Raw genomic sequence first — 17,563 nt, 5'->3', positions numbered from 1 at the left:
TAGAATCACTGTATTGTAGGAATCCTCTATTGATTATTTTTCCCATTTTTTTCACAAATAATGCTGCAGTGACCATCCTTGTTGTTATATCTTTATGCACATATGTAAACACTTCTGTAAAATTAAATATTGGAAGTGGAATTTCTGAGTCAAAATATGTACATTTAAAATTCTGATAAAAACTGCCAAATTGCCATGTAAGCAAGCTCTGCCAGTTTGCATTTTTAACCCAATGCCTATTTCCCCAACCTCCACCCATTACAGTTCTCAATATTTTAAATTGTTTCCAAACTCATGCAAAAAAGATGTACTTGCTTGGAAGACATACATTTTTCACTATTAAAGTTTTCCTTTCTATATTTCTTTGAATATTGACAGTCCTACATTCTCAATGTTCTTTCATTGAGGAACTTTGATCTGATGGATGCTGGCTTTTCTGGACTGATTCTCTGGTTGTCTTGAGTTTTATCCTTTATACCCATATTTGTTAGGACTATTGAAAGAGAAACTGAGGCACATTAAATATGAAAGAGTTTATTTGAGCAAGTGGTGGTGACGTAGGAGATAGAAAGAAATTATTTTAGGCAGATAGTGAGGGCAAAAGAGTCCTGGGCAGAACTTCCTTTCTAACAAAAAGCAACCCAAGAAATTAATTCTCTTCTAACAAAGGGCATCCTGAAAGATGGAGCTGCAACACAAATAAGGAAGCTGGAAGCTTGCACGGGAGAAAGCCTGCAGCTACACCAATGGAAAAGTCCTACCTGGTGGCCAGGCATGTTCACCATGGGGCTCCACCTTCCCTTTGTTGTCAGCACATGTACAGTAAGAAATGGGCAACATGGAGAAGCTCAGGCAGAGAACCCACCTGCATAATAAAAGACTGGGGTGGAGACTGTCAGAGATTCATGCCCTATGCAGATGCCACACCTGGTCCTAACTGGTTTTTCATGCCCTATGTAGATCAGACACCACCTCTTTACTAGCTCATCTATAAAAACCCTGCATTTCACTGCAGATTGGCAACTCATTTTTCTGGGACCCCTCTCTGTAGCAGAGAGCTATTTTCTTTCTTTTGCCTATTAAATTTTTGCTCCTAACCTTACTCTTTGTGTCCAGGTCTTTGATCTCCATGGCTATGAGACAGTGAACGTTGAATGTCACCCCAGACAATGAGGCTGCTTTATTGGTTCACGAATTGGGCAGTTCCAGAATGCAGGTGGTTCAGGGCTCTGATGAAGGGGAATGAAGGAGAAGGCTTTTATAGGGTGAATACGGGAGCAAGGCAAAGAAAATATTTGGTTGGTTACAGTGGAGCAGTAGGTTTAGTTGAATCATTCTAGCAAAAGTCCCTTGTTAGAGGTTGGCCATTTCTGACTGAATAAGCTTAAGTGTTTTGTTGTTGTGGTTGTTGTTGTTTACTGTTTACAATGAGTTGAGTTTCAGTTTGCTGATGCAGGCAGTGGAATTGCCTCAGTCTAATGGCCTTCCAATTATTTTAACAGGACTTTGTACTTTTTACCTTGCATTCTGGAAAAATTCCTTTGATTCAATCAAGAACATAAATTTACTTTCAAGTTGTATCCATTTGATATTCAGCCCATCCACTGAGGTTTATAATTCCTAAGATCTCTAACTGGTGACCTTTTCATAATAATCTCTTCTGATGTTTCACTGGGGCAACTTCTCTCATTCTCCTGAGAACTTGACTCTTATTTTCAAGGGTTCACCTGTGTCCTCTGTTGGCTTTATTTTCTCCAGAGTTTGTTTTACTGCTGGGTTCAGTACCTCTTTCGTGATTTTGGCTTTTCTCAAATTTTTGGAGATGTTTAGTTACCTGCCCACCTCTATGTTTGTGTATTCCTATTTGCATGTCTCTGGATGAGGGTTGTGCACAGGGGTTCGTCTCCAGGTTTCATAGGAGAGACCGAGTATGCTGCTGAGATGTGAGGCATTCATGTGCTAGTAGTGCCCTTCTGGGAGTTCTCACTCTCTGAGGAAATTGCCCTATTCATTTGTATTTGTGAGTTAAAACATGTCTGTTTTGTGCTGCTCAACAGAGAGGGCAGAAGGACGGGGTAGGAGGAAAGGGATGACTGGCCCATCAGCTCCATATGCAGTTTCCCAGCTCATCATTGTGCCAGTCATTCCAGAGTTCTTTCCATTTCTGTCTCTCTGTTGCCTCTAGACTTAGAGCTCTACTTACATTATAGCAGTTTGAATTTTCCTGTGTGTGTCTGAGGACTCTTATCTCCTTGGTCAATCTAATTTCCACTAAATCTTTAAAATTTCTTGTCCATAGGTGGTACTCCTTTTAGTTGTCAACATTCATTATACAATTATTATATTACTGCACCTGTTCTTCATTTATAAGAATTTTTTATAAGATGGGGAGTAGAGTAGGGCTCTGTGCTCAGTTAACATTTTCATTCAAACTTAATTTCCATTCTCGGTCTTGCTATTTTAAGAAAGATGCCCTCTGTACCACATATTATATTCTTTTGTATGCTAATATGGGCTCAGAGTGTTTTACATTTTGCATGTCTAATTTTGCAAATCAATATGTTTCTGTTATGGGAATCAATGGAAGTTTATAAGTAGTAAAAAAATAAAAATAACCAGGGTTGTAAAACACAAAAATTATTGATTTATTAGCCTTTGCTGTTTTTTAATTTATTCACTTATTCATCACTCATTTGACAAATATTTATTGAACATGTCTGCCAGGCATTATGGATCTAGGCAAGATCCTAGAACTCAAGGAGCTCAATTTAGTGAAAGAGACTAAAGGTAGAAAATGAACTAGTGCATATCCAACGCTGAATTTATTACCAGAAAAGCAAGTGTGGGTTTTGCCACTAAAGGTAATGGCAATAAATTACCAATTACAAATGGTAATTTATTAATAGTAAATGGTAATGGTAATTTGTTACCATTATTTTTAATGGCAAAACCTGCAATCACTTTTGCACCAATCTAAATACAACCCCTTGAAAAGGAATGAATCATCTAGGTTGCTGCAGAAATCATTTTCATTACTGGTCCAGTAAAAATAATGAGAATTTCCTAAAACAAAAACATCCTTTAGTGCCATTGAGATCACTTTAGTTAGGCATGGGAAAATAAGAAAACTGTGTAACTGATGATAGATCTTTCACTTAAAGGCAAGCTGAGGTAGACAGAGACCTTTTGCAATTTCTACGAATAATTTGAAGAGGAAATTGAAAAATTATCTTCCCTGTTGAGGTCATGATCTTTGCAGACCCCATATTCCTCTTTGCACAGAGAAGACATTAAATACATATCTGCTAAATAAATGAATGTAGAGGCATGGTTTCTTCAATAGTGTATCATAAAACAGTAGGACAAAAAATATATTTAAGTCTTTGTCTGCTTCTTGTATCAATATAATGCTGACCTCATAGAATGAATTGGGAAGCTTTTTTCATTTTTATATGGTGGGATATCTTGAATAGAATTGGCATTATTTATTTCTCAAATGTTTGACAGAACTCACTAATGATGCCACCTAAACCTGGAGTTTTTACTGTGGGAAGGTTTTTAACTAAAAATTCATTTACTTTAATTGATATAAGGGTATTTGGGTTATCTATCTTTTTTGAATGAGCTTTAGTAATTTTTCTTTTTTGGCTGGTGGCAGTAGAATTTATTCGAATGTGTCTTAATACAGGCACTGGGTGCTTGCCCATGGTGCACTTGATATATAAAGCCTAGACATTCTGCCGATTTTTCTTGAGTAATGACACCAGGAAGTTGACAGTCAGGTGAATGTTATACACAAGTTTATTGTCTGTAACATTTACATGGCCAACAGTCACAGCCAGACACAGCACCTTTGTCATCTGGAACTTGATTGTGGACTTCACCTCATCCACTTCATTTTCATTGTGTATCAGCAGGGAAGGGAACGTGCCAGCCTTATGTAGGCCTGGGCAAGGACTTATGGGATCTGCTTGATCGGAGACTCTGATGCCAAAAGAGCATCCTACTTCTTGGCCAGCTTCTTGACCAGTTTCTTATTCTGGTTGAATTTTTTCAGCACCTCGATGTCCATGTGTGGGATATCCACAGCCTTGGCCTCATTACAGTGCTGCTGTTTTTCCAGGGCACACACAGAACTTAGAGCGGGGAGTGGACTTAAGCCTGATGGTGCCCGAGAAGCATTTGTCCTGGAGGTCATAGTTCATCAAAGTTATCTGCAACTCCAGTCTCCAAAAACTTGGGGCACTTGCACTTGTCCCCATGCAGGGCCTTCCTGCCCCACCTCATACAGGGTGTCTTGAGAGACTTTACTGCTCATGGCTCCTCATGCCATGGTAATTGGAAAAGGAGCTTCAGTAACTTGTATCTTACAAAAATTTGTTCATTTTATCTACACTGATAAATTTCTTATCGTGAATTTGTTCATAACATCCCCTTATTATTTTTTATTTTGTGTAGGATCTGCTGTGATGTCCTGTTTCTCATAGAGATATTTGGAATTTGTATCTTCTCTTTTTTTTTCCTTATCTGTATTGCCAAAAGTTGATCCATTTTTATCGACATCTTCAAAGAATCAGACTTCTGATTCACTGATTTTTGTGGGCATGGTTTTGTTTTCTGTTTTCTCTTTTATTGAATTCTGCTCTTTATTATTTGTATTCCCTTGTCTACTTAATTTGTTCTTTTTCCTTTTTACATTTTTAAAATATACATTTATCACTTAAAGCCCTTCTCTTCTCTTCTTTTCTTTTTCCTTTCTTTTCTTTATTGAGACAGAGTCTTGCTCTATCAACCAGGCTGGAGTGCAGTGGCAAGATCTTGGCTCACTGCAACCTCCGCCTCCTGGGTTTAAACGATTCTCATTCCTCAACCTCCCAAGTGGTTGGGATTACAGGTGCATGCCACCACACTCAGCTAATTTTGTATTTTTAATGGAGATGGGGCTTCACCATGTTGGCCAGGCTGGTCTCAAACCCCTGGCCTCAAGTGATCCGCCCATCCCGGCCTCCCAAAGTGCTGGGATTACAGATGTGAGCCACTGCTCCTGGCTTTCTAAAATTCTTTTAACTTGATTGAGACTTGTTTTAAAGCCTAGAATAGATCCATTTTGGTAAATGGTCTGTGTGCTCTTAAATAAAGGAATTCTATTTATTTAGTGGAGTGCTCCATAAATGTGAGTTCAGTGAAGCTGGTTGATAGTATTTTGTAATTCCTCTATGTACATATTGAAATGTTATTTACTTGTTCTATCCATTAATGAGAAAGGGGTTTCAAAGTCACTAAATAACTGAAGACGTTAGAATTTCTCTTCAAGTTCTGTTAGCTTTTGCTTTGTTTTTTGAAGCTCTCATTAGGTCATTAAGTGCATAAAAGTTTAGTTCTGTTCTGTCCTCTTGATGAATTTACCCCTTTACCATTGTAAAATTACTCTATTACATCTGTCTCAAATTTTGATGCTTTTGGCCATTATATTTTTCAAATATTTTTTCTGTCTCTTCCTCTCCTTCAGAGACTGCAAGGACATATATATTAGATTTTTTGTGTTGTCACTGATATTCTGTTCAGTCTACTGTTTTTTATTTGTGTTTTCATGGAGTTCATTAATCTTTTCACATGTTGTGTCTAATCTGCTGTTAATCCCATTCAGTGTATTTATTATTTCTAGAATTTAGATGTGTGTCTTTTTTTATATCCTTTAAAATCTTTCTGTAGTATACTTAGCTTCTCAAACATATAGAATATAGTTACAGTATAGTTACAGTATTTGTTTTAATATCTGTGCCTACTAATCTGTCATTTCTGAGTTGACTTCAGTTGCTTAATTATTTTTCTCAGTGTGGATCATAGTTTCCTGTTTCTTGGCATGTCTAGTAGATATTGCTAGATGCCAGAGGTTGTGAATTTGATTTTATTCTGTGCTGGATATTATCATATTTTAAAAAATATTCTTTCCTTTTGTTATGAGGTATAGTTACTACTTACTGGTGAACAATTTGGGTTTTTTGAGACTTTTTTTTTTTTTTTAAAGAGACAGGGTCTCACCATGTTGCCCAGGCTGGAGTGCAGTGGCTGTTTGCAGGCCACTGTGCCCGAATTTAAGGCTAGCTTTTTATGATTTTTTTTTTTTCTTTAAGGAGAGACCAAAGCAGCCGTGAGTCTAGGGCTAATTGTTCTCTGTTTTATTTTCCAGACAGTACCTTTCTAATTACTCTATTTCTCATGTGTTACAAGATATGTGTCCACTCTGAGTGGAACGCCAACTCTTTCTGGCCTTGTGTGTGGGTTGGCGATTATTCCATCTGCTCCTTCCAGGCAGGTGTGCCCCAGGTGACAGGTAGCTCCTCACAGCTGTGTGCCAATCAGCACTCAGCTGAAGACTCAAGGAGACCTGAAGATCTTCACCGCTTCTCTATGAGGATTTTTCTCTCTCTGGTTTTCTGCCCTGCCAACTCTAGCCTTTCTAAAATCCTGACTCTTTCTCCTCAACTTAGGGATTGTGGTGGACTCTTTGGAGGTCCTGCTTTTCTGTGCCATGGCAAGGAAGCTCACTCAGTGTGGGTCTGGCCCTCAGCAGGATGCTCTGGGCTGGTGATGTACATTTGCAGGTTACCAATATGTACAGCGAGGGGTGCCTTGGGAGTAAATTAAAGTCCCTCAGGAAAGGAGTACAGAGTGAAAAGAGAAAATCCTAAGATATAGCCCTAAGGAACATGGAAATATATGTAGGAAGTGAAGTGATAAGTCTATTATAAGGATTTTAGAGAAATGCCCCTAAGCCATTTGTAGTCTAGAGTTTCTGATATGATTCCAGAGTGTAGTCATTATCTAGAAATTTGATAAGTCACCAGATGAGATTACTCTGGGTCTACTGGGTGACCTGCTTCCTTTGGGAACATCACTAGGAGCTCAAGATAACAGCACATCTAGAATCACAGGAAAGGCCTATAGGGCCAGGAATACCATGTCTCCACAGATGAAGGCAGTGTTCAACCTTAGTTTCTACACTAATAGACAACCATGGAAATTAACAAAAACTGGTAATAATAACAATAACTATAGTGAAAATTAAGTAGAAAATGAATAAATCAAAAAGAAAACGAAAAAGGGAAAAGTCTGCCTCTATAAAACAGACAGATTTTGGATTTCTAGACCTAAATTAAATATCCAGACTGTCTCCTACTGTTTGGTTCACCTTGGACAGCTTAATAGCCAAATGTCTTTGAGTCCCAGTTTGCATATTTTTCATATAGGGAATAATTGTATTAGAACTTTCAGCTTTGTAGATTTTAAGAACTGTACACATAAAAAGTGTTCTTTTTAAGACTTGACCATGATTTTGTTTTAAAAAAATTGTCATGGTAAATAAATGAAAAATAATATGAATAATTTTAATTTTTGGATAATTTTTGTATATTTATCTTTTTTACCTCTAGGGTCATAGTTTCCTAAAGGTAAATTCCTTTTTTTTCCTCTTTAAAATTTTTTTATACCAAAAAAAAAAAAATGAGATGAGGTCTCAGTATGTTGGCCAGGGTAGTCTTGAATTCCTGGCCTCAAGCAATCCTCCCATCTCGGCCTCCCAAAGTGCTAGGACTACAGGCATGAGCCACCACACCCAGCCTAGGTGCAAATTCCTTTTAAGAGCTTGTTCAATGATATAAAAGCCCAGCTTGAAAATTTCAAGTGTAATACTTTCTCTAGTTAGAGATAATATATCTCTATTTCTGTATTTGAGTTAAAACATGTTTGTTAAGGATATGACATTCAAATATTTTGAATGTTAACATGTTTTAATATTTACTTCTTGACCAAGAAAGCAATTCTTTTCATATGCATGTAAACTGCTGTGAAAGTACAGATTGGCTGATGCTGATGCTATGTAATAGCATTTTAAATTTTGTTTTGTCTTGTGAAGTTTAGATGATAAACTTGTTTATGGATTCTCCTTAAAACTTGCTTCCCTTGATTAAATTCAATAAAAACAGAAAAGTGTAGTTGGAATTGATTTCTGGAATTATACCTGTTAAGGATTTGAAAATTAATGTCTCTTGGTTCCCTGAAGTTTGATATTATTTATGCGGCTCTTATTCTATCATTTGAACGTAAGCTTTCACTTTTGATGAGATGGAAATTAAATGAGGCTAAGGAAGTAGTGGCATGACCTTATATTGTTATAGTGCATTGTTCCAAGGAGATATTTAAAAATGAATATCAGAGTCTGAATTTTTCTTCTTTGGTAAATGAAAATGGAAATAACTAGCTAAACTGCTTCTTTTAATGGAATTTAATAATATAAAATTAAACTAATAGAAGTTAAAATAAATTTGTGAGAGTTATGAAAGTACTTCCAAGAGCATACAAAGTAGCTAGAGTTCTTACTTATTTATTGTTATTTATTACAGCATTCAGAATAAAGAGAAACAAATCATTGATATTGTCTTTGTTAGGATTCATTCATTGAATGCCCACTAGGTACCTGGTATGGTATTTTCAAGCTGCTCTCTTCAGAATTATTATTGAGGTAACTAATTATATTTTCCTGGGTTAGAGTATCTTCTGGACTAGATTAATGTGAATATTATTACATTACTTTAAACCTTGCTGAAAGCTTTTTGTTTGTTCGTTTCCATTTATAATGTCTAGGGAAACTGGATAAAATGAAAAAAGTTTAATCACTTTTTTCTATTGTAAAATGAGTGGCTTCTTGAAAGTTTTTTTGGGTAAAGGAGATGATGATACAACCACGTATTAGAATATTATGCAAAAATTTAGAACTATGCTATGAAAGAACATTTAAGGACACTAACATACCATTGAGTGCAAAAAGCAGAATATAAACCTTAATTACAGCATGATACAATTTTATCGTTGTTAGATAGGCAGATGGAATATAGGAAAGAACAAGAATGAAATATAAATGGCAGTTAGGTCTCAGTAGGATTATGAGTGATTTTCTTTTTTCGTTATGAGGGCTTTTTTCAACACAGTTAAAAGCAAACGTTTTCTGATTATAGAAACAATGAATATCATTAAAATAAATAAAAACTGATGTCCAGTAGAAAACATTTTCAAAATTTAAAGATATTATTTAAAATTATTTTTTAAGCCACCACAAAGAAAATAAATTACAAAATTTATGTTTTTTTTTCATTAGGGTGTATTTATCATGATCCTTTTAATGTTCACAAATGAACTACTAAAGGCAGGTAAATTTGATGGATGAACAGGTACTAAGTAGGATTTATTTTAGATGATACTTTAGGGCCCCGGTTCAAAAGTGTGGCCCAGGGATCAGCAGCAGCAACATCTCTTGAAAACTTGTTACAAGTACATACTTGGGGCCCAGCAATGTATGTTTTTATGAGTGATTTTGATCCATGCTTAAATTTGGGAAATATTACTTTAGGATTTTGAGTTATGAGACTGAGCTAGAACAATTTCTCAAAAATTTTATTCTAGAAAATTTCCATCTAACATTTGCCTTCTCTCTTTCTTATTTCTCCCTATTTCTCTCTGCCTCTCTGTTACACATAACTTATAGTTTTTGTTGAATATTTATATATTTACCTTGTTTCTCCAAAATATACGAGGCATGTAAATACAGGTGTTAAAAATGCAACAATGTACTAACAATAGCAAAGACTCATTTACTGCTATCTATCTTCTATGTATTGTTTTAAGTACTTCACATATAGTATGTCATTTAACTTAATTATTAATAATAACCCTATGAAACAGTTATTAATAAATCCCCATTTTACAGACAAGGAACCTGAAGCACATGGCTAAATAACTTGCTAAGAGCATACATCCAATAAATGGCAGAATCCAAGCAATCTTATTTTGCAGCCTGAGCCCGCAAACAGTTCACTGTGGTGTTTCTTGAAAGTAAAATTAGTGGAGTGACAACAGCGAGTTGGCCCCAGTCTTCACTCCCTCCAACAGAAAGATTAACTAGCAACTATCCACAGACAAAAATATGTTATTGAAACTCCACAGTGTAGGAATAAGCCTGAGTCAATGCTTTTCTTCATTTCCATGGAACTAAATAAAATTCCCCATTGAAAGCTGAAAGAAACAGTCTTGCTTTGACGATGTCATCCTTCCCTCTTCCTCAAGTTGCCACAGCACCACACAGGATTCCCCAGGGCTCATGGTTTCTACAGTCAAAAAAGAGAGGTGAGGAGGTAGACATCTAACTTCTCTGACACTTCCCAGGAAGCCTACTCCACTCCCACCTCACAGGAACCAGGAAACAGGAGGATATGGCACAGCCAGATCACCTGGGGTCACAACGAAACAAAGCAAGAGGGCAGAGCCCGCGGAGACCAGTGGGTAGATCTTGATGAAAGCTCAGTGTACCTGCCAGCAGTACGTGATCACAGATATCAGGTAATAGCATAGGTCACCTGCAAAGTCAAGCTGGTCACTCCCAGAAGAGGTGGGAAGGACTACTAGGCTTGAATCCCTCGATAGCCAGCCTCCATGTCCAGCCTTTGACCCTACCCCTAGGAGCTCCTCAGGGAATGAGAAAACCCTTTCCCTACCCACTGGCGGTGAATTTCCACAATGAGTAGACACTAGATCTGCCATAAACTGAAGCTTAATGTGTCACACAGCCCCAAAGCCTATCCCCTAGACCCTACATAGCGAGAAAGAAAATCACTGCAGCAAATTTTGACAATAAGCAGGTATTAGTTTTGCCACAATCAGGAATATAATATACTGAGCATAGCGTTTGGTCCATTCATCACAATCCCATTAACTTTAGGGTCCCTCCTGCAACTTTGTCCAACTGATGAGTCCAGATAGCAGTATATTCCAGCTGGAGAATGTACTCTGTAGCCCAGCCAGATCAGAAGTGACTTTAGTGCCCACACAGAAGCTCAGCCTCATAGCAGGGCTTAGCTGGTGGTCTTGCTGGATAGCAGAGCATAGCCAGCTGTTCCACCCAAATTCAGAGAAAAGGCAGTGACCCAGACATCTAGAGAACCTGAATGCAAGCTCTGCCTGCCCAGATTCATTACCAGCTGGCCCATTCAGAATTATAGCATAGACTAACTAGTGAAGGTCTATCTCTGCCAAAGAACTCTTATAAATGCCAGAAAAGGTGGCTTTCTCTGAAAATGCATAAACAGCAATGCAGGAAGACAAAGATTACACACATTTGAGAAATCATGACACCTCCAAAAGAAACTAACAAAGCTCCAACAATGGACACTAAAGAAAGGGAAATTTATGAAATGACAAAAAAATTTAGAATAATCCTCTTAACAAAGTTAAGTGAACTTCAAAAACATACAGATAAAAATTAAATAAAATGTGTAAAACAATACATGACCAATATGAGAAGTTTGACAAAGAAATAGAAACAATTAAAAAATACCCAAATAGAAATCCTAGAGTTGAAGAATACAATGCTTGAACTGAAAAATGCAATAAAAACTTCAACAGTCTGCTTGATCAAATTGAAGAAAGAATGAGTGAACTCGAAGACAGTACTTATGAAATTTCCCAATCAAAGGAGCAAAAGGAAAAAAAGAAAAAGAATAAAGTAGGACCGTGGGAATTATGGGACACCACTGAGGCCTAACCTATCCATAATACACATTTCACAAGGAGAAGACAGAGTAAAAGGGCCAGAAAACATATTGAAAGAAATATTGGATCAAAAAGTCATTAATGGCCGGGCACAATGGCTCACGTCTGTAATCCCAGCACTTTGGGAGACCAAGGCAGATGAATCACCTGAGGTTAGGAGTTTGAGACCAGCCTGGCCAACATGGTGAAACCCCGTCCCTACTACAAATACAAAAAATTAGCCAGGTGTGGTGGCGGGCACGTGTAATCCCAGCTACTTGGGAGGCTGAGGCAGAAGAATCGCTTGAACCTGGGAGGCGGAGGTTGCAGTGAGCCAAGATAATGCCATTGTACTCCAGCCTGGGCAACAAGAGCAAAATTCCATCTCGAAAAAAAAAAAAAAGAAAAAATGTCATTAATTGAGGAAAGAAACCAACAGCTAGGTACAGAAAATGTAGAGGTCATCAACTAAGTTCAACCCAAAAAGGAGTTCACCAAGACATATAATAATCAAAATATCAAAAATTAAAAGCAAAATTTTCTGAGAGCAGCAAGAGACAAGCAATATATTACCTACAAAGAAGTCTCAATACAATCATCAGTAGACTTCTCAGCAGAAACTCTCTAGGCCAGTGGGATAGTATTTTCAAAGTGCTGAATGAAAAAAAAAAAAAAAAAAACCCTGCCAACCAAGAATGCTCTAACCACCAAAGCTTTCAGAAATGAGAGAAATAAAAGCTTTCCCAGGCAAATAAAAGCTAAGAAAATTCATCATGATTAGGCCTCTCTTACAGGAATTACTAAAAGAAATTCTTTAAGCTAAAAATAAAATGCTTCTAACTAGTAACATAACATTTAGAAAAGCACAAAACCTAATGGTATACATAATAAATAGCAATATTCAGAATACCCTAGGACTGTAATCATGGTATGTAACATAATTTTATCCCTAGTGTAATGGTTAAAGGATGGAATTATTAATAACAACTATAGATAAAATAAATTGTCAGGAGATATATATTATAAAATGTTAATTTAGACATCAAAAGCATAAAATTTGGAAGAGGGGAGTAAAAGTGCAGAATTGTTACATGTAATCAAAGTTAAGCTGTTATCAGTTTGAAGTAGACTGTTATAAGTGTAAGATATGCTAGGAAAGTCTCATGGTAACCAAAAAGTGAAAAAACATTCAAAACATACCACTACAGGAAACCATACACCATAGCAAACTATAAAGGAAAACAACAAGACAGGAAGAAAGAAATAAAGTAACTACAAAACAACCAGAAAACAACAAAATGGCAATAGTAAATCTTTATGCAACAGTAACCTTGAATGAAAATAAATTAAATTCTCTAATCAAAAGACATAGAGTGATCAATGAACTAAAAAAATGAGACCCAAGTACATACTGCCTACACACTTCACTTTTCAAAGAACACAGAGATTGAACATTAAAGGATGGAAAAAGATATTCCACACAAAAGGAAACCAAATGAGAACAGGGGTAGTGATAGCTACATTAGAGAAAATAGACTTTAAGTCAAAAAGTATTTTAAAAGACAAAGAAGGGCATTATATAATGATAAAGGGGTCAATTTATCAATAGGATATAACAATTATATATGCACCTAACAGTGTAGCACCTGAATCTATAAAGGAAATATTAAAGTATCTGAAGGGAAAGGTATATTTCAATACAATGTAAGTAGAGGATTTAATACATCACTTTCAATATTGGATAGACATAAAATCAATAAGAAAACAGTGGACTTGAGCAACATTTCAGACTAACTGGACCTAGCAGACATGTACAAAACATTCCAAACCAACAACAACCAAATACACATTCTTGTCAAGAGCACACAGAACATTTTCCAGAATAAACCATATATTAGGTCACAAGGCAAGTCTAAGCAAATTTAAGAAGATTGAAATCATATCTAGTATTTTTTTCTGATCACAATGGGTTAAGACTAAAAATCTGTAACAGTAAGACTTTCAGAAAACTGACTGAAATTAAACAACATGCTCCTGAATAGCCAGTTGATCAGTGAACAAAATAAAAGGGAAATTAAAAAATGTCTTGAGACAGATGAAAATGGAAACACAACATACCAAAATTTAGGAATGCAGCAAGAGAAGTTCTGAGGGGTGAGTCTGTAGCAATAAGTGCCTATATCAAAAACAAAAAAATATTTCAAATAAATAATGTTACACCTTAAGAAAACATAAAAAGAACAAACTAAGCCCAATGTTAGCAAAAGAAAATAAATAAGAATTATCACAGAAATAAATGAAATAGAAACCAGAAAAATGATTTAAAAAATCAATAAAACTATAAAACTAAGAGTGGTTATTTGAAAAATTAAACAAATTTGACAAACCTTTAGCTGGACTAAGAAGAAAAGACTCAAAATCAAAAATAAAAGTGGAGACATTACAACTGATAACTACAGAAACACAATCATAAGAAACTATTATGAACTATTATATGCCAACAAATTGGATGACCTAGAATAAATAAATTTCTAGACACATACAACCTATCAAGACTGAATGACAAAGAAATACAAAATCTGAGCAGATGAATAACAAGTGAGGAGATTGAACCAGTAATAAAAAGTCTCTCATCAAGAAAAGCCCAAGGCCTGATGGCTTCGCTGCTGAATGCTGCCAAACATTTAAAGTACTATTACCAATTCCCCACTGACTTTTATAAAAAAATCACAGAGGAAAGAATGCTTCCAAAGTCTTTTTACAAAGTCAGCATTACCCCTATACTAAAGCCAGACAAGGACATCACAAGTAAAGAAAACTACAGGCCAATATCCTTGATAAATATAGATGCGAATATCCTCAAGAAAATATTCACATATAAAATTCAACAACACATGAAAAGGATCATTTACCATGATCAGATGGGATCTATCCCTGGGATGCAAGGATATATCCACATTGACAAATTATTAAATGTGATACACCACACTGACAGAAAAAATAAGTCATATGATCATCACATTAGATGCAGAAAGAAACACTTCACAAAATTTAACATCCTTTCATGGTAAAAAAAAAAAACACTCAAATTGTATATAGGAGAAATGTACTTCATAATAAAGGCCATATATAATCTCACAGATAACATTATACTCAATGGTGAAAAATTAGAGCCCTTTCATCTACATCCAGTATAAGACAAGGATGCCCATTCTCATCACTTCTATTCAACATAGTATTGGACGTCCTTGAAAGAAGAGTAAGTTAAGAGAAAGAAATAAAAGGCATCCAAATAGAAAAGGAAGAAGTGAAACTGTTGTTTGCTGATGACATGATCTTGTAGGACAGAAGACCCCAGATCGGGGCTTAGTCCAAGAGGGTTTTGGCTTCACCCAGGAAATAATTCAACAGCAAGCCAGTGGTGGTAGACAGCAATCATATTAAATGGCACTTCTCCTTGAAGAGCACGGCTGACTCATTGGCCACGTGCCCAGGGTTCGCATCACAAGGGATCTTGGCAACTTTATTTATACTCAGATAAATCTGCTTTCAATTATAGGAAAATTAAGGGGTGGATCAATGCAAATTCAGGGTGGATTATTTAGAACTCTCTAGGAAAAAGGCCATAACTTCCAGGTTGTTGGCAAAGGGGGTGGTAACTTCTGGGTCATTGTCATGGCATGTGTAAACTGTCATGGTGCTGGTGGGGAGTGTCTTATGCCTATGAGCAAAGAGGGCAGCTAGGGATCACTTTCATCATCATCTGCTCGTTCCTGCCAGTTTCTTCACTTTATCCTGTCTGGACCAGATCTTGTTTTGTGACCAGGAAGTCAGTCTTACTGGTCTCTTACCTCAATCTTACATATAAGAAACTCTAAAGAATCCACCAAAAAAAAAACAAACTGTTAGAGCTTATCAACAAATTTAGTGAAGCTACAGGATATGAAATCAATATGGAAAAATTAGTAGGATTTCTTTTCACTAACAACAAACTTTGGAAAAGAAATTGAGAGAATAATCCCATTTATAATAGCTATAAAAAATAAAATAGAAATAAATTTAATCAAGGAGGTGAAAGACTTTTACACCAAAAAGTATAAAACATTAATGAAAAAAATTGAAGACACAAATATATGGAAATAATTCTGGCTGGAATAATTAATATTGCAAGCCATGTATCTGATAGAGAATTAGTATTCAAAATACCTAAGGAACTCAACTCTATAGAAAGAAAACAATCTGATTAAGAAATATGCAAAGGACCTGAATAGATATTGTAAGAATTACACTATGCAAAGCAATTTACAGATTTATTGCAATTCTTATGAAAATCCCAATGTCATTTTTCATAGGTATAGAGAACACAGTCCTAAAATTCATATGGAACCACAAAAAACTCTTAATGGCCAAGGCAATCATTAGCAAAAGGAGCAAAGCCAGAGGCATCACACTGCCTGATTTCAATCTATACTGTACTACAAAACAGTAGTAATTAAAGCAACATAGTACTGGCAAAAAAGTAGACACATTGACCAATGGAACAGAAGAGAGAGCACAGAAATTAAGCCACACATCTGTGGTCAATTGATTTTTGACAAAGGTGCTAAGAATATACAATGGAAAAAGAGCACTGTCTTCAATAAATGGTATTGGGAAAACTGGATATTCATATGCAAAAGAAATACACTGTATGCACACTGTATACAAAAATCAACTCAAAGTGGGTTAAAGAAACATAAAACCTGAAAGCGTGAAACTACTAAAACAGGGGAAGAGCTACATGACATTGGCCTGGATGATAACATTTTTAGATTTCACCTCGAAAGCACAGGCAACAAAGGCAAAAATAAACAAATGGGATTACATTCAAATAAAAAGTTTATTTAAAACAAAGGAATTAGCAGAGTGAAGACACAACCTAGGGATTAGGAGAAAATATTCGCAAACCATATACCTGATAGAAAACTAATATCCAAACTATACAAGAAACTCAACTCTATGGGAAGAAAAACTAGTAATCTGATTAAGAAATAAGTAAAGGGCTTCTGCAGATATTTCTTTAAAGACATACAAATGGGTAACAGATACATAAAAAAATGTTCAGTATCACTAATCATTAGGGAGATGCCAATTAAAACCACAACAAGATATTACTTTACACCTGTTAGAGTGGCTATCATCAAAAGGACAAAAGACCAGCATTGGCAAGGTCTGGAGAAAAGGGAACTTATGCACTGTTGGAAGAAATGTAAATTAGTGTAGCCATTATAGAAAACTGTATGGAGATTCCTCAAAAAACTAAAAACAGATATGCCATATGATCTAGCAGTCCTACCTTTGGGTATTTACCCAAAGATTTTAAATCGGTAAGTTGAAGAGATGTCTGCACACCCATGTTTATTGCACCACTATTCATAATAGCCAAGCTGTGGGATTAACCTAAGTGCCCATCAACAGATGGATGGATGGATTCTATATTTTGAAAATATAGAATGTATGTACAATGAAATAGTATTCAGCCTGAAAAAAGAAAGTTTGTAATTTGTACCAACACGGATAGAATTGGAGAACATATGCTAAGTGATAAGCCAAACACAGAAAGGCAGATTACCACATGTTCTCACTTATATGTGGAATATAAAACAATTGCAGTTATAGAAGCAGAGAGTAGAATGGTGGTTACCAGAGGCTGGTGGGTAGAGGGGATGAGAAGATGATAAGCAAAGGGTACAAAGCCTAAGATTGAAGGAATAAGTCTGCTTCTTTTTTGAGATCTGTTGCATAGCATAGTGAATATAGATAATAATTGAGTACTGTACATTGTATCATTAAGAGAGTATAGCTCCAATGTTCTCATCATGAAAATGTCAAATATTTAAGGTGATGGACAGTTTTATAACTTATGATTCTACCTATATTTTAAAAAATCACTTTGTACCTTATAAAACTATAATTTGTCAAAATATAAACTTTTAAAAAAATT

The 17,563-nt window shown here is 35.9% G+C and overlaps 1 protein-coding gene and 1 pseudogene across 1 annotated transcript in view; one reads left to right on the top strand and one right to left on the bottom strand.

Annotated features, from left to right (window-relative positions):
- The window catches only part of LOC134758591 (serine/arginine repetitive matrix protein 1-like), a 240,583-nt gene that overhangs the window by 153,446 nt on the left and 69,574 nt on the right, over positions 1–17,563 (top strand). The gene's annotated exons all lie outside the window — the stretch shown is intronic.
- Positions 3,486–4,318, bottom strand: LOC115936264 (large ribosomal subunit protein uL1-like; annotated as a pseudogene).

This window comes from Gorilla gorilla, chromosome 1 (genome assembly GCF_029281585.2).
Source record: "Gorilla gorilla gorilla isolate KB3781 chromosome 1, NHGRI_mGorGor1-v2.1_pri, whole genome shotgun sequence".
NCBI classification, from domain to species: Eukaryota; Metazoa; Chordata; class Mammalia; order Primates; family Hominidae; genus Gorilla; species Gorilla gorilla.
Note: the sequence above shows the minus strand (reverse complement) of the source record. Positions and strands in the feature narration are given on the sequence as shown.